At 40.1% G+C, this 24,148-nt stretch overlaps 1 long non-coding RNA gene and 1 pseudogene across 2 annotated transcripts; both read right to left on the bottom strand.

The window, feature by feature from the left end:
• Positions 1-906: 906 nt before the first annotated feature.
• Positions 907-3,634, bottom strand: LOC149095606 (uncharacterized; annotated as a pseudogene).
• Positions 3,635-9,533: 5,899 nt separating this feature from the next.
• Positions 9,534-12,285, bottom strand: LOC149095605 (uncharacterized). Of its 2 annotated transcripts, XR_016204809.1 has the most exons (3): positions 12,185-12,285; positions 10,770-10,901; positions 9,534-9,680 (listed from the first exon to the last, which is right to left on the bottom strand). It is a non-coding gene; the product is annotated as an uncharacterized LOC149095605 (long non-coding RNA). The 2 variants fall into 2 exon arrangements; XR_016204808.1 differs by lacking the exon at positions 9,534-9,680 and having other exon boundaries at positions 10,550-10,901.
• Positions 12,286-24,148: the final 11,863 nt, after the last annotated feature.

Here is a 24,148-nt window from a genome sequence, read left to right as displayed (position 1 = left end):
TTGTCTGGTATCAGGGGATCAACGACGCATTTAGAATTCTCATCACACTGATGTTCCGCGGCGCATGGCAGTGAGTCTATGTAATGACAAAGGAGGCATGAGAAGATAACTAAGAGATATATAGACTACGGCAACACATTAAAAAAGTATTTTTTGGATTTTCTATCTTTCTTGTAGGTGATTCTTCTTTAATAAACAATCCTGTAGGGAATCATAGTAGTTGTATTCATCATCTTAGACTGGATATTTGTATTGATAAATACAGTTACCATGATTCCCTGCAGGCGAGTCTCATAGAGGGATTTGGCCATTTGACGCTATGTAAAGCCATAGCAATTGAGACATTTGACTATGAAAGCTTGTTTAAGGTGGCTCTATATAGTATTTCACAAAGCTTTGGATATTAAATATGCATAAGTAATTTCTCCCTTGGCAAATGTTTACAACATAGCACTCGGTTGAAGGTCAATAATAAAAAACCTACAGCCTTAGGATACGTATGGAAGACACTTTCAGAACCTAAATGTTGTTGCTATGGCAACTACTGATAGAAATGCTTGGCTTGTTTTTTTAACCTGCCTGACGTCTAGACGGTGTTTCTAGGTTTCTACACGGTGAATTTTCTTTGTTTTGGGGGAAACACAGTTAACACACAAGGAGTTTCAACTGACAAAGCTACAAGAAAATCTGTACATAATTTTCAGAGGAATTCGCAATTTTCGTTTTTTTCGCATATTACATTGACGTAAGTATAAAATTTGATGATTTTTGCTTAACAGCGAGAAAAAGAAAAATCCTATCCATGTGCCAATTTTCAAAAAAATTCACCGTCTGGAACGCGCTTGATATGCGTTTTAGACCACCCAAAGACCCCTGTATTTTCGTGACGTCATCAAAATAGAAATTCTTCAAGTTACGGCACTGCGCATGCTCACGTTTCGCTTCCTTCGCACGTGCTAGTTGAAAATTAGTCGAGATGTAGAAGCTTATTTTTCCCCACGACGGCGAAAAGTATACCTAATAAGAGTTGTAATACTTATGGAAATGCGTTTTAACTTGTGGTTTCCTCCACTGCTTTGAAGTGCTCAACGATCTTGGCTAGAATACGGGTTGTTTTTGTCACTCGTGGAGCCTTGCTAGTTGCTGAAGATGGAGGCAGAGACAATACGCCATCAAGCCCTTTTGCTCCGAACTTCTCGAAAACATTCTTAAGATCTCGATATGAAATGCCACTTCCGGCTATTTTTTCAGCAATCTGTTGCTTGATGGAGAATTCCGCGTTTGTTGGATGATAAAGCGTTCCTCGGAACGTCTGCAGGAGTTCTAGTGACAATCAAGGTATTTCATGTCGTTTTCTGCGTACTGTGTTGTTGACATGTTCTCTGTCAACATGTCCTCTGAAATGTTCAAACTATTCTTCTTAAAGCTCTAACATCCTCCATTGCATCGTGTGCGGGAAAAGGCTCATGGAAAAGTGTCTGATAAATGGATTGTTGATTTAATTTAACTGTGGAACCATCCGGTAAGACCAGAGAGGGATGTTTACGTTTGACCAAGTTCTTCATCACAGGGAGAGTGTCAGAAAAGAAAACGTTAAGACAGGAAAGCTTTTCACAAAGTTGATGTCCACCTTGACGAAGAAGAGTTGGATTATCGAAAACCTGAGAGTTGTGCCCGGTTAAAACAGTATAAATATTATTATCGCCTTTCACACGCCTGACAGTTTCTCCAAGTAGGTTAGAAAATTTTCGAGTGACTTTCCAAGTGACACAGTTTCGACTGGTTGATTGTTTTTGAACAGGGTCCTGACGCCTCTGACTTTTCGGACACTTAAACCATTTACCCTTGTAGCATGAATATCTACATCCCTCAAAGGTAATATATAGTCGTTGAAACAGTGCAAACCTGATTGATCAACTGCTGAAAGCTGGCATATTTCTGCGGTTTTTCCAGACGTGTTTGTTTCAATATCGTAAATGACAAAATTGTAAACAGTGTTTCTGTCATAGGGAAATTTCTCCGCCATTGGTCTGATCGTTAATTCAGGAATGCATGTTTCAAAGTTTTTCAGCTCCTCACTTGAAATTTTCAAATTGATAATGTCAAATTCTTGGATCAGTTTGGTAGAATTGTTTGGATCCAGGTTAAGTCCTATTCCACTTTGGTATGTGTTTCCTTCCTTAGCTTGTTTTTTACCATCAAGATTTAACTTCTGCTTATGTAGTTGAGCTCTTCGGCATTTGAAATTAATGCTGTTTTTTCTTAGTTTGTCTTGGGTAGCCTTGTGATCCATCCTTTCAATGTAGCTGATACAGTGTATACCAGGTTCAATGTTGAGGCTCTCAAGTGTTTGGCTAATGTACTGATATCCAAGGTTTACTTGCGAGATGCCACAGGCCACTCGGAAGTCATTACTTTCACTTCCACCATAGTATCTGATTTTGGGATTTTTTGAGCCTATAACACTGTTTAGGGCCTCATTTCTCTGGGAATTTGACCCAGGTGATAACTTTGCAACTACTATGTCAGTACAACATTCATCAAAAATTCTCTCCAAAGCTTTCCTTAAGTCATCGCCATAGAGATCTTTGCCATAGGGTAAGTCAGAGTGTTTATAGTTAATAGGGTCTTTCTTGGCACCACACCATGATTCATTGCAATTTTTGTGGTCTCCAAACGAATGTGGTAGAATGCTTTTTAACGATTTTTGAAGTGCTGATGGATTTCCCTTATTTTGAGACACGCTATAAGAAAACATTTGACCAAGTAGTTGATAACTTTCTGTGAGAGAGTTGATGAATTTACAAATTTTCCACGTTGGCTTAGGTTATACAGCCTTGTAGTAAGGGATCTTTTGGCATGCACAATGTCTGTCCACTTTTCTACAGGATAAGGGACCTTCTCTTTTATATGTGCAGCTGTTGTGGAGTCTTCATCCTCGACATAAACAGATAGTTTGACATTAGAATTTAGGCTTTCAGTGAACAAATGGACTGCTGCCATAGGCTCCATTGCTTTTGATGATGCTGTATGATTGAGTCGGCAATTGTGTTGCTTGGCTTGTTTTCCAGTTTTTTTAGCATTTGTGCAAACCCTGCAGGATTTTGTTCTTGTAGTGTAGTCCATAACCTTCCCATAAGTTAAACCCATGACTGCAGCATGACCGGTGGAAGAGTTATGCCCCTTTCCCCGTTTTTGCCAACCCATGTCATATGAGCAGGGGATATTGATGCAGCCTCGGTCATCTGCTTTTACACCCTTTTTGATGGCAGCATTTTTTTCTTCTGACATTGCAGTTTTGCAACTTTTCTTTGTTACTTGCTCTACTGCATGCCCAATCTCATTTTCTCTACTCTTGAAAGTTACTGGATTCATAGAGGGAATATTTAATGTACACAGTAAATTATTTAGGTGGGTTTCACCGATTCCTGTATGTAGACACCCAAGAACAGCTCTTGAATTAACATCCTGACTGAGTGGACCTCTTTGACCGCTCCTGTGTTCATTGGAGGTCTTACAACATTCTCTGTACCACACACTGCAGAGGTAACTGAGAACACTGAGGCTAACCCACATTTTTTTTCTGCTGTTATGTTCCACAATGACAAATTGGCTGAAATTAAAGTGAATATATTGATACTCAGGAAGATCTGATACTTTATTCTGGCAGTGTGTTTTCTCCTTTAATTTGGAACAAATGAGCACAAGTAAATTTTTTCAAAAACTAACAACATTTCAAAATGCAGTGAATGCAATTTCTGGTCTGTGGCAAATTTACAACTGCTTGTTTGTTCCAAATTTATCAAAAACATTTTTGTTGCTCGCAATAGACAAACAGTTGTGTGACGCTTGTTATTGGGAACTTGCCCAAAAATTTAAGGACCAACCTGAGGCTTTTTATGGCTGATTGTATATGAGACGTTTTGTAATGTATTGAAGATAAGGTAAAGTCTGCATACGAGCCAAGTGGCCCATCAGGCCGGAGCTTATCCCGGTTTCTGTAGCATGAAGCGACTAGGAGTATTTCTACTCCCCCCTGGATGGAATGCTAGTCCATCGCAGGGTTACCCCCAGCATTAAGTTCGCCGGTACCCATTTATACACCTGGGTGGAGAGAGGCACTGTGAGAGTAAAGTGTCTTGCCCAAGAACACAACACAATGTCCCCGGCCAGGGCTCGAACCCGGACCGCTCGATCAGGAGACGAGCGCACTAACCATGAGGCCACCGCGCCTCCCACAATGTATTGAAGATATACATGTATAATCAACCTCATAATTCTTTTTTGGAAACCTGTTAATTTTATAGCCTTGAAGCTGTGTGTACTTGCCATAAAACTGAGAATTCATTTTGACTTTTCTTTAGTGTTGATTTTCTTTAGGCAGAAAAATGTTTCTTCTCACCTGCCTTACAGTGTTGACAACATTTCAATGAACTCAAAACATCCAAGTCCATAATTCTACTTCCATGTGGAATGCAATTTTCCTTCTTTGTTTGTTTCTGATAAAAATTTAAAGCTTATACATTTTAATGGTAATTATTAGGTTGTAACTGTAACTAAAAATGTTGGAATTTTAAAATGAAATGTCAGAATGTTCAGGTATAATTATGTTGACAATTTGCTATGAGCTACCTGTGGTATAATACAAAAGTTCAAATTGAGAACTATTTCAGAGCAAAGAAAGTCTTGATGAAGCACTTGTCTTAAAACTTTTAGAGAATTGCTTGGTGCCACGTATAGCGAAAACAAGATTTAAACCACACCTGACTTAAACGGGTTTCTCTTTTCTTCGGTGGGGACCAATCTTCGACCATTCCTTGAAACTCCACTCCTTTATCCCACGAGTCCTGTTGTCCGTGTTTTCACTTTGAGCGGGTTTCTTTCTTGAGAACCGACCCTTCTCGTCACGCAATGGTGGTTTTGTTTCCGGTGTCAGTTGCGCCTTTGCAGGCTCTTCAGCTGTTTTCGGTGTTTCATCGTCCAGGGAACTCAAAGCGAAGCCTCCGACCATAAAAAGTACACTGTGACCACTCTGTGACTTCCTTCGCGTACGATCACGACCGTCTTCTCTCTCTGATGTCGGCGCGATAAGTGCTGCGAATTGGCTTCTCAGTTTAACCACGTCAGGAGAACACGAAAGAAGTGCATTTTAAAACACATTTCTAGGCGTTTTTCGATGAACACTTGTTCTGGTCAAAAAGGATAGCGGTAAGTGGAACGCGACTCGCGATAAAAGTCTCGCCGTTATGTTTATTTTTGTTTCATATCAGACTTTGTGTTTAATTTTTGGACAATGGCACACCGTTTATGGGCATTTTTTATTGTTTGCAGCTTGAAAGGCGCTATTGTTTCTAGAACAAAGAACCGACTCTCAGCCAATTTCCGAGCGCGAGATTCAAAATCTTCGCTGACGACCAGATGCTGACAATGTCACCCTTCTCGTGGTGGGGTAGGGGAAATGTCGCTCAGTACAGCGACATTTTTCCGGGGTACGGAAGGGAAAATTTGTTACATGAAGCGCGGGCTGTAGAAGTTATTTCTTTCTTGTTGCAAACCGGCGAACGCCAACGTTCAGAAACGCACGCTTAAATTGCCAGGGTGTGTATTTTAAAATACAAATGAAAAAGCGAAAAATAAACTGCAAGTAAAACCCAGTCATCGGCAAAGAAAAGTGAAGCGAAGAAATAAGCCTTTTTTTCTGGTCTGTTTAATGCTCTGCAATAGGCCAGCCGCTAGTAAGCCAAACACGCTGCGTGGAAAGTAGCCTACTTGCAGCGACGAACTGCCGTAGTTTCCGCCACTATCAATTATGTTCGAAATATCAGTAAACTCTTGGGAGGGTTAAATTGTCATGATAAAATTATTGAATGTCTTTAAGTATAAGAAAACAAAAGCGCCTTTCGTGTTATTTAAAAACACAATTGCGCTATTAGTGCTGTTACTCCCCCAATTCAAACTAATCGATTTTTACTCTTTCCAAACATATTAAAGTTTATAATTAGTCAATCTAAGAAATGGTGACAGGATTCTTGGGGAATTTAGTTACCAAACACTTTCATTGCATTAGTTCCACTAAAGTATTCATAACTTGAACGCTTTCGTGGCTAGTTGTGTATTGTTTTATCGTCTTTGTCTCTTAATCGTCAACAAACCATTAATTGACAAAAACTTTACTTTCCATGTAGAAGCGCGTGCCGCTAACCATTGTCAGGTCTTGTGCACAACATGAATAAAGTTCTAATGAAGACCTCTATTCAGCTTGTTCTCCGAATTGGTTATTTAAAAAAGTTACCGGCGTATAACATGTTTTGAGTGCAGCTGAGCGTCTTTGAAATTCGCGCTTAGTTGACACCATTGTTTTCTTGTTGTCATGAATGGTCATTGAGTTCTAGTTATTCTAATGAGGTAAATGGTTATAGAGACGCGTGCTTGACAACAATCATTTCGCTATTGTCACTTGACAACAACCATTTCGCTCGTGTTTAGATCGTCGAAAAAAAAGTTTTCTAGGCAATGTTTTCCAAGTTTAAGATAGAGAAGGCGCCAAACGCCTGGTTGTTGGTGGTTTCTTCATGTTCAGCTTCTCTGCAACTAACACAGCCAAAGTCTGCAGCAAGCCTGGAGTTCCTTGGTGGCGTGTCCTAAAGACTTGTTTTAGGCGCTCGTTTGTATCGGCTTCATCCACCCAGCTATCGTTCTTCTTTCCATAGCCACGCCAGCGAACAAGATACTGAACACGACCGTGAGCGTCCGTGCGCTTATCGAGCACTTTCGACACTTCATAAAACTTACTCATTTTCCTTAGCTCTTCTCTCAATCAGGGATTGTCTAAAGTGATTATGGCTTGCGTTTACGAGGCTATTTATGCAAGTATCATTGATAAAATTTATGAGCTTTTCAACTGCAGAACAATACCCCAAATTAGTGAATGGCCCGCCTTCGTTTATATTTGAGCGGCGTCGCGTGGGCAGAAACAAATCGGCGACAAACATGAGCGCGCGCGAGGTAGGGAGTCGTCACGAAAAAAGGAATAAGGAATAAAAAAACAACGGTTTGCCCAAGCAATTCCAAACAAGTCACACTATTTTTTTTTCGCTCACCTAATGCGACAATAAAGATTTTTGTTTGAGAATTTTTGGCTAACCGGAGAATAAAATTACTGAAACGGAAAAAGGTGCGAAAATCGCACCTTTTGTCTTGTCTTCAACAACGATATTTACTTGCTTCAATAGGCCAAAAAACAAAAATCGAGCGTTGTGTCTTCACTGTATTTTTTTTCTTTTCTCTTCTGAGTTTTGAGTTTCTGAGTTTTCTGAGACCAAAAAAGAAAAATCGAGCGGTGATGATAAAGATTTTTGTTTCAGAATTTTTGGCCAACCGGAGAAAAAAATCACTGAAACGGAAAAAGGTGCGAAATCGCACGTTTTGTTTTGCCTTCAACAACGATGTTTACTTGCTTCAATAGACCAGAAAACAAAAATCAAGCGGTGTGTCTTCACTGTATTGTTTTTTTCTTTTCTGAGTTTTTTTTAGCAGTCGAGCAATCAATGAGCGAACAGCGAAATCATTTAAACGTGGAAAGGTGCAAAAGGTAAACTTTTCTTCTTGCCGATCGACAACAGTTCTGTTTTCGTTTATGGTTTTCGTAGATCCATGCGCAATTGGTTAAATAACTATTAAGCCATGCACGAAGTAAATTTAAAGAGAAACCGTTCTCATCGCTTCCAGCTACTGACCGCCGCTTGCTTGCTAAAACACGGATAATACAAGCTATATTCTAAGTATCAATTATTTTAATTAACGACTTAAATAAAAGTAAAGTTCAGTTAGGCTGAGCTAGTAAGGCCGAAACATGCGCGCGCGGTATTACAAAAGTTTAGTCAAAGCTGTTGACGTGCTCTTGAAATTTACTGACCCACCCCCAAATGGTTTGTCTTTGTTTTCCCAAGTAGGTTACCCTTAGGGAAAATATGTCATCAGTGACAATTTGCCGACTAAATCCGATATGACCCGAGTATAATTTCGTGAAACCGGACGAAAAATCCCTAAGGAACAGACAACAAAAGGCTCATTGTCTTAAAAAAATTAAACATAAACAATAGGCAAAGCTTGATATGTTTACTTTTCTTTTAAATATTCGCGCGCTCGCGCCATTCGCACCCATGCCTCGCGCGCCAAAAAAACTATATAGAGCCACCTTAAAATTTCAAACGTACGGGGATACTAGAGTTGAAGAGGAAAGGAATAAGGGCCCTCAGGCCTGGTCCACACTAATCCGTGACGAAACTAAGCTTTCCGAAAACGCTCTTCCAGCAGGAGAAATTTGAAAACGCCGGCTTTTCGTTTTCGCGTGGACATAAAAAAATATATATTGAAAAAGGAGCTTTTCGAAAACGACGGTGTCACGATGAGTGATTTTATATGATTTCCATGTCCGAGTTTTCCTCAAATAGAAATCCAAATGACCGGTGATTGTTACGTTTGAAAACTCGTCCGAGGTAGAATAGAAGGAAAACAGTTGATACTTTTTCAGAGTGACGCCTCCGTTTGCAAATTCCTCCAGTCTAAAGTAGACCCTGCCTTAGATTTGAATGATACATAATAATTACCTCTGCAGAATTTCCCGTTTCCGGTGCTGTTTCCTCGACAATAACACTTTCCGATATCACATTTTGCCCGAGAATGGCAATCACTGTCAGCTTGGCATTGGTGTAGAGGCCCTAACAGAATCAAATGCGAATATCATGAGTTTTGTGGCTGCGTGCGCGAACGGAACGAGAAATTATTTAGCTAAAACCCAAGCGTTGTTTAAGATCGGTGCAATATATCCCAAAGCAAAACTTCTTCTGGCAAATTCCATCCTCATTATCAAAGCGTACTTTTTTTTCGAAAGTTGTGAATTATTACGACTTTGTTTTGTTTTGTAAATTGTGAGTGCTTAATAAATTGTTAACGTCTCTGGAGCTGGAGAGCTTAAATATTTGGGCCAGCTGGCTTTGGCGTGTCTGCTTCCATATACTGTTCGACCCCTTGTCAAGAACAGGCCAGCGACAGACCTGGTTGGAGATATATCAGATATATCAACACTGGAGATATATCAACACTGTGCATAGGGTTTAGAGCTACCTTAAATTTTCAAAACTTTAAAGTAACTCTGAATTCTATGTACGGATTCTTTTTTTTGAAAAAAACTTTCCTCAAAGTTGCATGTTATCATTCTTATTAAATTTGATAATTTAAAAAAAAATTACGACTGCCGTTTTTGAATTATAAGCCGCTAAAGCTGTAATTAAGGCTGTTTTAGCAGATCATACTGTTGCTTTGCTAACCTATTGTGTCACGAAAATGATAAAAACGTGTTCAGTAATAAGTGGGCAGTGTTTTTACACCATGATTGTAGCATCAACTGATAAAGAGTGGTTATAATGACCCATCAAAATCTAACTGCTGGAAATTGTTTTGAGCCATGTTAACTTAGTTGTGGAGGGTTTCATATACCACAAAACACTAGTATCATTACTATTGATGTCATAGGGCTTCTGTTCATTGCGTTTATTGTTTGACGCTCTTACCAGGATCGCATGAAAAGTAGCCGTTATATACAAGTCCGTCCTTGCACCTGCATACTCCTTTGGTACATGCATAATAGTTCTCCCCGCAGTCCGCATCCTTAAAGCATACTACAGCAAAAAAGGAATATTGAACAATTATTCCAGGTTGCAAAAAGAACACCAAGTGAGGACTCTGCACTGGAACAAGTGTTCCGTATATATATACGCTGGAGCTTATCTTGGCTTTTGAAGTATTAAGCGATCTCAGTGACCATGAATATTTCTACTTCCTCACTTTCCCACATACCCCAACCTGGAAGAGCTTCCAGCATTAATTTCAACCGTAGCTACTTGTTACTCAGATGGAAAGCTAAAGGCACAGTGATTGTAAATTCTTAGCTTGGTGAGAAACACAGCCCCTTGATGCTGGCAAGGACACCAACCGGGCTTTGCGTCTGAAACGTCCAGGGTGTTACAGTCCACCAAAACCCTTAACGTTCTTTGCTTCAGCATCATCTTTCACCCAACATCGCATTATCTATCTCATTGAATAAAAAAAATACAATTAGTGTGGAACGTTGCTGTACTGCACTCTCGCCAAATGTTGTCACAGGCCTTGTACTCTTCTAGGGAAATCGCTTCGAATAGCGCCAATTTCCGAGCCATCAACACCAACATATATACATCTTATCACTGCAGTTTCCCACTGTACGGACATCACTCACCTAAACACTTTCCATCCTTGGGTTTCTTCGAGCCAGGAATGCATGCGCAAAAAGCATCACTGTCAAAATGTATTGTGGACTCACTCGGCACACAACATTTTAACCACTGTGATGACGCATATCATTGTCGATAAGAGTACAGACAACGCTAAACCACACTCGATTTTTTAATTTTTATTTCTCCCCAGATACTCTATCTTCTAGATAATAGAGCCAACCTACTTTCCTTTAATTTTCCAAATGTTTTTCCTCGCAGCACACCGTCGGTAAGTGTTTCTTTTCACTTTTAGTAATTTGTAGGGGCTAAAACAATCTCTCAGAATTCCTCCTCAGAATATTCTTGGCAATTTGTAAGAGGAGTTACAAATTCGATCCTAGACCCAAAATTAATTGTGAGTATGAGTTTCTCAGTAAATTGACCTTTCAGTTGCTTCCTTCTTATCTTACGAACAAACAAAATATTATTGAGTATTGTTTCAGTAAGGCAACTTACGAACGCACGTTCCGTTGGCAGTCGCTCTATAACCCTCGCGACATACGCAATGTGGTTTGTCTGGTATCAGGGGATCAACAACGCATTTGTACTTCCAATCACAATAATGCTCCGCAGGGCATGGCAGTGAGTCTATGTAATGACAAACAAAAGGAGGGATGAGAAGATAACTAGGAGATATATAGACTACGGCAACATATGAAAAAAGTATTTTATGGATTTTCTATGTTTCTTGTAGGTGATTCTTCTTTAATAAACAATCCCGTGGGGGTACGCCTGGAGGGAATCATAGTAGTTGTATTTATCATCTTGGACTGGATATTTGTTTTGATGAATACAACTACCATGATTCCCTGCAGGCGAGTCTCACAGAGGAATTGGGCCATTTGACGCTATGTGATGCCATAGAGAGTGAGACATTTGACTATGTGAAGTACATATAATATAATTCATATTTGAACTGCGGTTGTAGATGAAAGTGAAGAATGATCATCGCAGTAAATTTTCCAATTTAAGCTATTGGAAAGAAGAAGCCTGAAAAAAAAAAAAAAATGAGGGCTTCAACGGGATTCGAACCCGTGACCTCCGCGATACCGATGCGATGCCGACTTCATAGCTCAGTTGGTAGAGCATTGCACCGGTATCGCGGATACCAGTACGATACCGGCTTCATAGCTAGAAAATTTACTGCGATGATCATTTTTCACTTTCATCTACAACTGCAGTTCAAATGTGAAATTTTTCATACATACTTTACATCACTTCACTCCTTACGGGAAGATATGAAGTCAATTAACTGACCTCGCTCCCGAGGGGTGGCTTCATAGCTCAGTAGGTAGAGCATTGCACCGGTATCGTGGAGGTCACGGGTTCGAATCCCCTTGAAGCCCTGATTTTTTTTTTTTTTTTTTTTTTTTTTTCAGGCTTGTTCTTTCCAATTGCTTCAATTGGAAAATTTACTGCGATGATCATTCTTCAGTTACATTTGAGTATGAAAGCTTGTTTAAAAATTCAAACGTCCGCAGATACTAGACTTAAAGAGGAAAGGAATAAGGGCTCTCAGGCCTGGTCCACACTAATCCGTGACGAAACTAAGCTTTTCGAAAACGCTCTTCTAGCCGGAGGAATTTGAAAACGCCGGCTTTTCGTTTTCGCGTGGACATAAAAGACAAATTTATTTAAAAAGGAGCTGTTCGAAAACGACGGTGTCACGATGAGTGATTTTATGTGATTTCCCTGCCCGAGTTTTCCTCAAACAGAAATCAAAATGACCGGTGATTGTTGCGTTTGAAAACTCGTCCGGCGTAGTGTAGATGGAAAACATTTCATACTTTTTCAGAGTGAAGCCTCCGTTTGCAAATTCCTGTAGTCTAGAGTAGACCCTGCCGCAGATTTGAATGATACATAATAATTACCTCTGCAGAATTTCCCGTTTCCGGTGCTGAATCCTTCACAACCGCACTTTCCGATATAACACTTTCCCCGAGAATGGCAATCACTGTCAGCTTGGCATTGGCGTAGAGGCCCTAACAGAATCAAATGCGAATATCATGAGTTTAGTGGCTGAGTACGTGAACCGAACGAGAAATCATTTAGCTAGAACCCAAGCGCTGTTCAAGATCTGTGCAAAATATCCCAAAGCAAAACTTCTTCTGGCAAATTCCATCCTCATTATCAAAGCGTACTTTTTTTTAAAAGTTGTGAATTATTAGGACTTTGTGAAGTTTCGTAAATTGTGGGCGCTTCATGAATTGTTAACGTTTCTGGAGCTGGAGAGCTTAAATATTTGGACCAGCTCGCTTTGGCCTGTCTCCTTCCATATACCGTACGACCCCATGTCAACAACAGGCCAGCGACAGACCTGGCTGGAGATATATCACCAATACTATGCATAGGGTTCAGAGCTACCTTAAATTTTCAAAACTTTAAAGTAGCTCTGAACTCTATGAACGGATTTTTTTTTTTAACTTTGGCAAAACTTGCGTGTTATCATTCTTATTAAAGTTTGATAATTTAAAAAACATAACGCGTGCCATGTTTGAATTATAAGCCCCTAAAGCTTTAATTGAGGGTGTTTTAGCAGGTCATACTGTTGCTTTGCTAACCTATTGTGTCACGAAAATGATAAAAACGCGTTCAGTAATAACTGGGCAGTGTTTTGACACCTTAAATGTAGCATCAAGTGATAAAGAGTGGTTATAATGACCCATCAAAATCTAACTGCTGGAAATTGTTTTGAGCCATGTTAAATTATTTGTGGAGGGTTTCATATACCATCAGGAGCCATAATCGGGGACGGGGTTGTCCCCATGATATGCGACAACAATTCTATTTTTAGAAAAAATTGCGCCATCGCCCACCGCACACGCGCGTACCTGCTGCGAGGATTTTTTCGGATGTCGCGCTGGGGAAATAGCTTCCGAAATTCCCGAAATTTTTCATGATTTTGGCCCACAACTCAACGCGTTTACGTCTGTTGGAATTTTACTTAAGTATTTTCGTCGTAAGCTGCTCCAGTTTGAGTGAAGTAAGACAGTGTTGATTTTAGGTATGTTCCGCTGTAAGCTTATATATATCGCTGACCATGTTGTGTTCCGACGGATGCTTCCTTTACATGAGCTGTACATTACCCCACTTTAAATTTCACTTATGTTGAAGATTAACAGCTTTTCCATTACATAGCAAAAAACTAGCTGGATATATTTAGATATAGCAGAGCTTCAGGACGTCATAGTTTCCTAGCTCCTCTTGCCACACGCTTGCGAGGAATTTGTCAATCTATCGCGACCGAAAAGTAAAACAAAATAATTGCTAGTTTGAGTTTCGCTTGAATTGTAAGCAATGCTAGATGTTTCATCAAGGCCCAATAACTTTACGTCCGTAGATACTGCTCAGTTTTATTCGTGTAAAAATCCAGTAAATTCTCTGTTGTCGATGAATGAGGGCGCCCGCCGATGCGTGTTTTGTACAGTCAGTAAACATGACAAATTGCACTTCCGCCGCACTTTCGTGTGAAAGCGTACATCGACGGCGTTCAGACAAACACATATTATGTGATTCTTTCAATATACAGAACGGCAAAAATTACGCCATGTTCTCAATATATGAATACTACTTTCATATGCAAAATAACATTAACACATATAGACGCTCTTTCTCGCCGATGTTCAGCGGCGAGGTAATTCTGTCTGTATAATAAAGGAACCAAAATCTCGCCGATGTTCAGCGGCGAGGTAACTCTGTCTGTATAAGAAAGCAACCAAAATCTCGCCGATGTTCAGCGGCGAGGTAATTCTGTCTGTATAAGAAAGCAACCAAAATCTCGCCGATGTTCAGCGGCGAGGTAATTCTGTCTGTATAAGAAAGCAACCAAAATCTCGCCGATGTTCAGCGGCGAGGTAGTTCTGTCTGTATAAGAAAGCAACCAAAATCTCGCCGATGATCAGCGGCGAGGTAATTCTGTCTGTATAATAAAGCAACTAAAATCTCGCCGATGTTCAGCGGCCAGGTAACTCTGTCTGTATAGTAAAGGAACCAAAATCTCGCCGATGTTCAGCGGGGGGTAGTTCTGTCTGTATAATAAAGGAACCAAAATCTCGCCGATGATCAGCGGCGAGGTAGTTCTGTCTGTATAAGAAAGCAACCAAAATCTCGTAGATGGTATGGTAGAGTATAAAGTCTTCGAAGCTTACTGGTAATTACCTGGACCGACAAAGCTGATGCTATTTCGATGGCATCCTCCTCGTTTTGAATTTGGTACATCCGTAGCCAAGCGTCCTTGTCACTGGCATAACTTCGAACACAGTCAGCATAGGTGCGCCATTTACGACTCATTTTAAAGGAAAAAAGCAACTCCAAAAAGTCCAAACGTAGTCCGACAAGTAATGAGCTTGTGTTCGATCAACACGCGAAATGCAAATGAATGGGAGACTTGCGAGTTCTCATTTTACAAAGCTGTCACCTCAATCTCAAATTGATACAAAACATGCCTATTTATGTCAAGTACACAGGACAGCTAAAAGCTTCATGAAAGCACTGTAGTAAAAGAAATCGGTCCTTTTCTATGGTAGAATGGCATTTTCAACTTTTTCCAAAATGTTGACTGCACAGGCGGCGCAGATGTTGAATACGATTAATACGTGGCATTATGCTGTTGGCGATTGCGTTACAATTTTAGACAGTGTATGAAAATGTTTAGGAAATCGCTCTAAATAGACGGGAAAAGGTACCTATATATAAAAAATAATTTAAATGAAGTGTCTTACCTCGTAGTTTAACTCGCCTAAATGGCTCAAAACCGCCTCCAGGAACACAGAGACATCAAAATAACGCAATGCATACATAAGGTCAGCCATTTCAACTTAAATTATTTTCTACACGTCGTATTTAGAGCAATATTCGAAACGGCTAAAAACGGCTAAAATTTTAACGCAATCGCCAACCGCATAACGTCACTTATTAAGCATATTCAAGGTCTGGGCTGCCTGTGTCCCTTGTGCAATCACAATTATAATTACCTCGCACTGATCTTCGGCGAGATTTCCGTCCCCTTGATAACAGACAAGATCATCTCGCCGCTGATCATCGGCTAGATTTTGGTTCATTTATTATACAGACAGAATTACCTCGCCGCTGATCATCGGCGAGATTTTGGTTGCTTTATTATACAGACAGAATTACCTCGCCGCTGATCATCGGCGAGATTTTGGTTGCTTTATTATACAGACAGAATTACCTCGTCGCTGAACATCGGCGAGATTTTGGTTCCTTTATTATACAGACAGAAATTCTTCGCCGCTGAACATCGGCGAGGGTGCAAGGAGAAAGTCAAGTGAAGACTCTGCACTGAAAGTACTGTTCCATGTACAAATGCGGGAGCTTATCTTGGTTTTTGAAGTATTAAGCGATCTCAGTACCATGACCGTGCCGCTGATCATCGGCGAGATTTTGGTTGCTTTATTATACAGACAGAATTACCTCGCCGCTGATCATCGGCGAGATTTTGGTTGCTTTATTATACAGACAGAATTACCTCGTCGCTGAACATCGGCGAGATTTTGGTTCCTTTATTATACAGACAGAAATTCTTCGCCGCTGAACATCGGCGAGGGTGCAAGGAGAAAGTCAAGTGAAGACTCTGCACTGAAAGTACTGTTCCATGTACAAATGCGGGAGCTTATCTTGGTTTTTGAAGTATTAAGCGATCTCAGTACCATGACCGTGCCGCTGATCATCGGCGAGATTTTGGTTGCTTTATTATACAGACAGAATTACCTCGCCGCTGATCATCGGCGAGATTTTGGTTGCTTTATTATACAGACAGAATTACCTCGCCGCTGAACATCGGCGAGATTTTGGTTCCTTTATTATACAGACAGAAATACTTCGCCGCTGATCATCGGCGAGATTTTCGTTCGGTATATAAGAGAAATTAAATTATTACATATTCCAACATTTATATAAAATAGTTTCAATATATATATTTAAACATTCACATAATATGTGAATATATGTAAACCCATCCATCGAACTCAAACAATAACTCTATAGTTTTTAAATATGTTTAAGATTGATAAATGTTTGAGAACATATTAAAAGCTAAGCTGGAAATATGTGAATAAAGCAGAAATAATCAGCAAAGTTACGATGACGCATTCTTTAATCAACTTGGAATAACGATTTCGACTTTGTTGATCGAGTTATCAAAACTCCTTGTCTATTTTCATTTTCGCAGTGTAAAACTTCACTATGCTTATGTTGAAGAAACACACATGATGTTAGTAGTCTTTTTTGCGTTCGTAAAATTTGTTGCAGCATCTCAGCACAAAAGATAACGAAAAAAATCTTTGTTAAGATTTGTTGAGAATTGAAAACACCGACTCGGACTTGAAGGTGCACGAGCTGCACTATGCAAATGAGCTAATTGTACGCGTCAGACTTTCCTTTCAAAAACTTTTGCAAACTCACCAAACAAGCAGAAACAATAAGAAACCACTATTAACCATTAACCATTGTCTGAGAAAGGCACAAATTAACTCGATACCAGAGTAGAGAGTTTTCTTGCTACTTCTTAAGTTAGAACAAACGCAAAAACATGGGCGTAAGCTTACAACTAGCGTGAGCAGATCTTATTATTCATTCCCAGCGCGAGATTGAAGTCTTGTTTTCGACCCTGAAAAACCCTCCTTTTCCGTTAGCTCAGAGCATAAAGCTACATATAAGCGCCCTGGTTCGTATTCCCTGCCTTATTCCCTGCCATCGCTGTGAAAAATACGCAAGAGAATCTCTCAACTCTCACCATTTGATCACGCAACGTGACAACATCCACGCGAGAGCCCCCGACATGTGCGTGAATCCGCGCGGATATATGACGTCAGGATGGCCCAATTTGTTCAAAAAATAGAAAAATTGTCCCATATCATAGGTGCGCGCGAATTCCGAGACTTACGGTCTCCATAAAATACTCGTATCATTACTATTGATGTCATAACGCTTCTACTCATTGCGTTCATTGTTTGACGTTCTTACCAGGCTCGCATGATTTGTCGTCACCCATTACAAGTCCGTCCGTGCACTTGCATTCTCCTACGATGCATCTTTGAGCTGCCTGCTTGCAGTCCGCATCCTTAAAGCATTCTACAGCAAAAAGAAGAATATTGAACGATTATTCCAGGGTGCAAGGAGAAAGTCAAGTGAAGACTCTGCACTGAAAGTACTGTTCCATGTACAAATGCGGGAGCTTATCTTGGTTTTTGAAGTATTAAGCGATCTCAGTGACCATGACTATTTCTACTCTCTTACTTCCTTACATACCCCAACCTGGAAAAGCTTCCAGCATTAATTTCAACCGTAGCTACTTGTTACTCAGATGGAAAACTTAAGGCACTGTGATTGTAAATTCTTAGCTTGGCCAGAAATACAGCCCGTTGATGCCGGCAAGGACTCCAACCGGGTTGTGTCTCTCAAACGTCCAGGGTGTTACAGTCCACCAAAACCCTTAACGTTCTTTGCTTCAGCATCATATTTCACCGAACATCGCCATTATCTATTCTATTTGAAAAATATAGATATATATAATCAAAAAAATTTAGTGTGGAAAGTTGCCGTACTGCATTATCGTCAAATGCAGTCACAGGCCTTGTGCTCTTCTAGGGAAATCGCTTCGAATAGCGCCAATTTCCGAGCCATCATTACCAACATATATACATGTTATCACTGCAGTTTCCCACTGAACGGACATCACTCTCCTAAACACTTTCCATCCATGGTTTTCTTCGAGCCAGGAATGCATGCGCGAAAAGCATCACTGTGGTCAACATTTGTTGTGGACTCACTCGGCGCACAACATTTTGAGCACTGTGATGACGCACATCGTTGTCGATAAGAGTACAGACAACGCTAAACCAACTCGATTTGTTAATTTTTATTTCTCCCCAGACACTCTATCCTCTGACAATAAGGCCAACTTACCTCCGTTTAATTTCCCAAATGTTTTTCCTCGCAGCAAACTGTTGGTAAGTGATTCTTTGTACTTTTAATAATTTGCAAGAGCTAAAACAATTTCTCAGAATTCCTCCTCAGAAAATTTTTGGCAATTTGTAAGAGGAGTTACAAATTCGATCCTAGCTCCAAAACTGAGTGTGAGTATGAATTTCTCAGTAAATTGACCCTTTAGTTGCTTCCTTCTTATCTTACGAACAAAGAAAGTATTATTGAGTATTGTTTCAGTAAGGCAACTTACCAACGCACGTTCCGTTGGCAGTCTCTCTTAAACCCTCGCGACATACGCAATGTGGTTTGTCTGGTATCCAGGGATCGACAACGCATTTAGAATTCTTATGACACCTGTGCCCCGCTGGGCATGAGAGTGAGTCTATGTAATGACAAAGAAAAGGAGGCAAAAGAGGATAACTAAGAGATATATACGCTAAAGCAACACATGAAAAAAGCATTTTTTTGGATTTTCTATCTTTCTTGTAGGTGATTCTTCTCTAATAAACAATCCTGTGGGGGGACGACTGGAGGGAATCATAGTAGTTGTATTCGTCATCTTAGACTAGATATTTGTTTTGATGAATACAACTACCATGACTCCTTGCAGGCGAGTCTCATAGAGGGATTTGGCCATTTGACGGTATGTGAAGCCATAGCGAGTGAGACATTTGAAAAAAGCTTGTTTAAAAACTCAAACTTCCGGGGATAACAGAGTTGAAGGGGAAAGGAATAAAGGCTCTCAGGCCTGGTCCACACTAATCTGTGACGAAACTAAGCTTTTCGAAAGCGCTCTTCCAGCCGGAGGAATTTCAAAACGCCGCCTTCTCGTTTTCGCGTGGACATAAAAAAATTATATATATTGAAAAAGGAGCTTGTCGAAAAGGACGGTGTCACGATGAGTGATTTTATGTGATTTCCCTGCCCGAGTTTTCCTCAAACAGAAATCCAAATGACCGGTGATTGTTGCGTTTGAAAACTCGTCCGGCGTAGTGTAGATGGAAAACATTTCATACTTTTTCAGAGTGAAACTTCCGTTTTCAAATTCCTCCAGTCTAGTGTAGACCGGGCCTTGGATTTAAATGATACATAATAATTACATCTGCAGAATTTCCCGTTTCCGGTGCTGTGTTCTTGACAATAGCAATTTCCGAAATGACACTGTGCCCGAGAATGGCAATCACTATCAGCTTGGCATGGGTGTAGAGGCCCTAACAGAATCAAATGCGAATATCATGAGTTTAGTGGCTGAGTACGTGAACCTAACGAGAAATTATTTTGCTAGAACTCAAGCGCTATTCAAGAACTGTGCAAAATATCCCAAAGCAAAACTTCTTCTGGCAAATTCCATCCTCATTATCAAAGCGTACCTTTTTTTTGAAAGTTGTGAATTATTTGGACTTAGTGAAGTTTTGTAAATTGTGGACGCTTCATGAATTGTTAACGTTTCTGGAGCTGGAGAGCTTAAATATTTGGACCAGCTCGCTTTGGCCTGTCTCCTTCCATATACCGTACGACCCCATGTCAACAACAGGCCAGCGACAGACCTGGCCGGATTTATATCACCAACACTATGCATAGGGTTCAGAGCTACCTTAAATTGTCAAAACTTTAAAGTAGCCCTGAAGTCTATGTACGGACTTTTTTTTTTTAACTTTGCCAAAAGGTGCGTGTTATCATTTTTATTAAAGTTTGATAACTTAAAAAAATTACGCGTGCCATGTTTGAATTATAACCCCCTAAAGCTGTAATTAAGGCTGTTTTAGCTGGTCATACTGTTGCTTTGCTAACCTATTGTGTCACGAAAATGATAAAAACGTGTTCATTAATAACTGGGCAGTATTTTGACACCGTGGTTGTAGCATCAAGTGATAAAGAGTGGTTATATTGACCCATCAAAATTTAACTGCTGGAAATTGTTTTGAGCCATGTTAAATTATTTGTGGAGGGTTTCATATACCATAAAACACTAGTATCATTATTATTGATCTCATAACGCTTCTATTCATTGCGTTGATTTTTTGACGTTCTTACCAGGCTCACATGATTTGTCATCGCCCATTACAAGTCCCTCCGTGCACTTGCATTCTCCTACGATGCATCTGTTGCCTGCTTGCTTGCAGTCCGCATGCTTAAGGCATTCTACAGCAAAACAGGAATATTGAACGATTATTCCAGGGAGCAAGGAGAAAATCAAATGACAACTCTGCACTAAAACTAGTGTTCCATGTACAAACGCGGTAGATTATCTTGGTTTTTGAAGTATTAAGCGATCTCAGTGACCATGAATATTTCTGCTCTCTCACTTCCTTACATATCCCAACCTGGAAGAGCTTCCAGCATTAATTTCAACCGTAGCTACTTGTTACTCAGATGGAAAGCTAAAGGCACTTTGATTGTGAATTATTAGCTTGGTCAGAAACACGGCCCTATGATGCCGGCACGGACTCCAACCGGGCTGTGTCTCTCAAACGTCAAGGGTGTTATAGTCCATAAAAACCCTTAACGTTCTCTACTTCAGCATCATCTTCTACCCAACATCGCCATTATCTATCCTATTTGAAAAAAAAAAAAAAAAAAATATATATATATATATATACAAAAAAAATTTAGTGTGGAAGGTTGCTGTACTGCATTCTCGTCAAATGCAGTCACAGGCCTTTTTCCGAGCCATCATCACCATCCATCCTTGGTTTTCTTCGAGCCAGGAATACATGCGCAAAAAGTATCACTGTGGTCAAAATTTGTTGTGGACTCGCCCGGCGCACAACATTTTGACCACTGTGATAACGCATATCGTTGTCGATAAGAGTACAGACAACGCTAAACCACACTTTATTTGTTAATTTTTATTTCTCCCCAGATACTCTATCCTCTAGACAATAGGGCCAACTTACCTTCGTTTAATATCCCAAATGTTTTTCCTCGCAGCAAACTGTCGGTAAGTGTTTCTTTGTACTTTTAGTAATTTGCAGGAGCTAAAACAATTTCTCAGAATTCCTCCTCAGAATATATTTGGCAATTTGTAAGAGGAGTTACAAATTCGATCCTAGACTCAAAATTGAGTGTGAGTATGAGTTTCTTAGTAAATTGACTTTTCAGTTGCTTCCTTCTTATCTTACAAACAAAGAAAGTATTATTGAGTATTGTTTCAGTAAGGCAACTTACCGACACACTTTCCGTTGCCAGTCTCTTTAAAACCCTTGAGACATACGCAATGTGGTTTGTCTGGTATCAGGGGATCAACAACGCATTTAGAATTCTTATGGCACTTGTGCTCCGCGGGGCATGGCCGTGAGTCTATGTAATGACAAAGAAAAGGAGGCATCAGAAGATTACCAGGAGATATATAGACTACCGCAACACATGAAAAAAGTATTTTTTAGATTTTCTATGTTTCTTGTAGGTGATTTCTGTTTAATAAACATTATTATATGGCTAGCTCCGTGAGCGGGTAAGATGAATCAAATCCTGCGCTGTGATTGGCTACCCGAGCGGGCAAGATGGAGCTATCTTGCCCGCTCGGGACTAAACGCCGTGTCCCGCAAGAAAAATTTGCCCGAAAGCCCTATAATAAATACTTTATTGACCAAGCTTGTTCGGCCAAGATGGCTGCATATTGGCCTAACTCGTTCTTTTTTTGGGTGTTTATGGACCTCGACTCCGTCTCGGTCCATAAACACGCAAAAAAAAGAACTTGGCCAATATCCAGCCATCTTGACCTGACACTTGATCAATAACCCATATATCCTGTGGGGGTACGCCTGGAGGGAACCATAGTAGTTGTATTCATCATCTTGGACTGGATATTTGTTTTGATGAATACAACTACCACGATTCCCTGCAGGCGAGTATCATGGAGGGATTTGGCCATTTGATGGTATGTGAAGCCATAGCGAGTGAGACATTTGACTATGAAAGCTTGTTTAAAAATTCAAATTTCCGGGGATACTAGAGTTGAAGGGGAAAGGAATAAGGGCTTTCAGGCCTGGTCCGCACTAATCCGTGGCGAAACTAAGCTTTTAGAAAACGCTCTTCCAGCCGGAGGAATTTCAAAACGCCAGCTTTTCGTTTTCGCGTGGACATAAATATTGAAAAAGGAGCTTTTTGAAAAGGACGGTGTCACGATGAATGATTTTATGTGATTTCCCTGTCCGAGTTTTCCTCAAACAGAAATCCAAATGACCGGAGATTGTTTCGTTTTAAAACTCGTCCGGCGTAGTGTAGATGGAAAACATCTGATACTTTTTCAGAGTGAAGCCTCCGTTTTTAAATTCATCCAGTCTAGTGTAGACCGGGCCTTAGATTTAAATGATACATGATAATTACGTCTGCAGAATTTCCCGTTTCCGGTGCTGCTTCCTCGACAATAGCAATTTCCGTGATAACACTGCGCCCAAAAATCGCAATCACTCGGAGCTTGGCATGGGTGTAGAGGCCCTAACAGAATCAAATGCGAATATCATGAGTTTAGTGGCTGAGTACGTGAACCTAACGAGAAATTAATTTGCTAGAACTCAAGCGCTGTTCAAGAACTGTGCAAAATATCCCAAAGCAAAACTTCTTCTGGCAAATTCCATCCTCATTATCAAAGCGTGCTTTTTTTCAAAAGTTGTGAATTATTAGGACTTTGTGACGTTTTGTAAATTGTGGGCGCTTAATGAATTGTTAATGTCTCTTGAGCTGCAGAGCTTAAATATTTGGACCAGCTCGCTTTGGACTGTCTGCTTCCATATACTGTACGAACCAATGTCAACAACAGGCCAGCGACAGACCTAGCTGGAGATATATCACCAACACTGTACATAGGGTTCAGAGCTACCTTAAATTTTTAAAACTTTAAAGTAGCTCCGAAGTCTGTGTAGCGATATATTTTTTTTTTCAAACTTTGCCAAAAGTTGCGTGTTGCCATTCTTATTAAAATTTGATAATTTAAAAAAAAATTACGCGTGGCGTTTTTGAATTATAAGCCCCTAAAGCTGTAATTAAGGCTGTTTTAGCTGGTCATACTGTTGCTTTGCTAACCTATTGTGTCACGAAAATAATAAAAACGTGTTCAATAGAAATTGGGCAGTGTTTTGACACCGTGATTGTAGCATCAAGTGATAAAGAGTGGTTACATTGACCCATTAAAATCAAACTGCTGGAAATTGTTTTGAGCCATGTTAAATTATTTGTGAAGGGTTTCATATACCATAAAACACTAGTATCATCACATTTGATGTCATAACGCTTCTATTCATTGCGTTGATTTTTTGACGTTCTTACCAGGCTCGCATGATTTGTCGTCGCCCATTACAAGTCCGTCCGTGCACTTGCATTTTCCTGCGATGCATCTTTGAGCTGCTTCCTTGCAGTGCGCATGCTTAAAGCATTCTACGATTATTCCAGGGTGCAAGGAGAAAATCAAGTGACGACTTTGCATTAAAACTAGTGTTCCATGTACAAACGCGGTAGCTTAACTTGGTTTTTGAAGAATTAAGCGATTTCAGTGACCATGAATATTTCTACTCTCTTACTTCCTTACATACCCCAACCTGGAAAAGCTTCCAGCGTTAATTTCAACCGTAGCTACTTGTTACTCAGATGGAAAGCTAAAGGCACTTTGATTGTAAATTATTAGCTTGGTCAGAAACACAGCCCGTTGATGCCGGCACGGACTCCAACCGGGCTTTGTCTCTCAAACGTCCAGGTTGTTACAGTCCACCAAAACCAATAACGTTCTTTGCTTCAGCATCGTCTTTCACCCAACATCCCCATTATCTATCCAATTTAAAAAAATATATACATACATATATCATCTTATCATCTGCCAACCCAAGCTATCAACACTTAACAAACGTAATGAACTCGTATCATCTTGCCGCCACAGAAACAAAGCCCTCCTA

Source organism: Orbicella faveolata, unplaced genomic scaffold, assembly GCF_042242905.1.
Source record: "Orbicella faveolata isolate gen_17 unplaced genomic scaffold, um_ofav_v1 contig_5, whole genome shotgun sequence".
Taxonomy (NCBI): Eukaryota; Metazoa; Cnidaria; class Anthozoa; order Scleractinia; family Merulinidae; genus Orbicella; species Orbicella faveolata.
The sequence above is the reverse complement of the archived record's forward strand: the minus strand, read 5'-3'. Positions and strand labels throughout refer to the sequence as shown.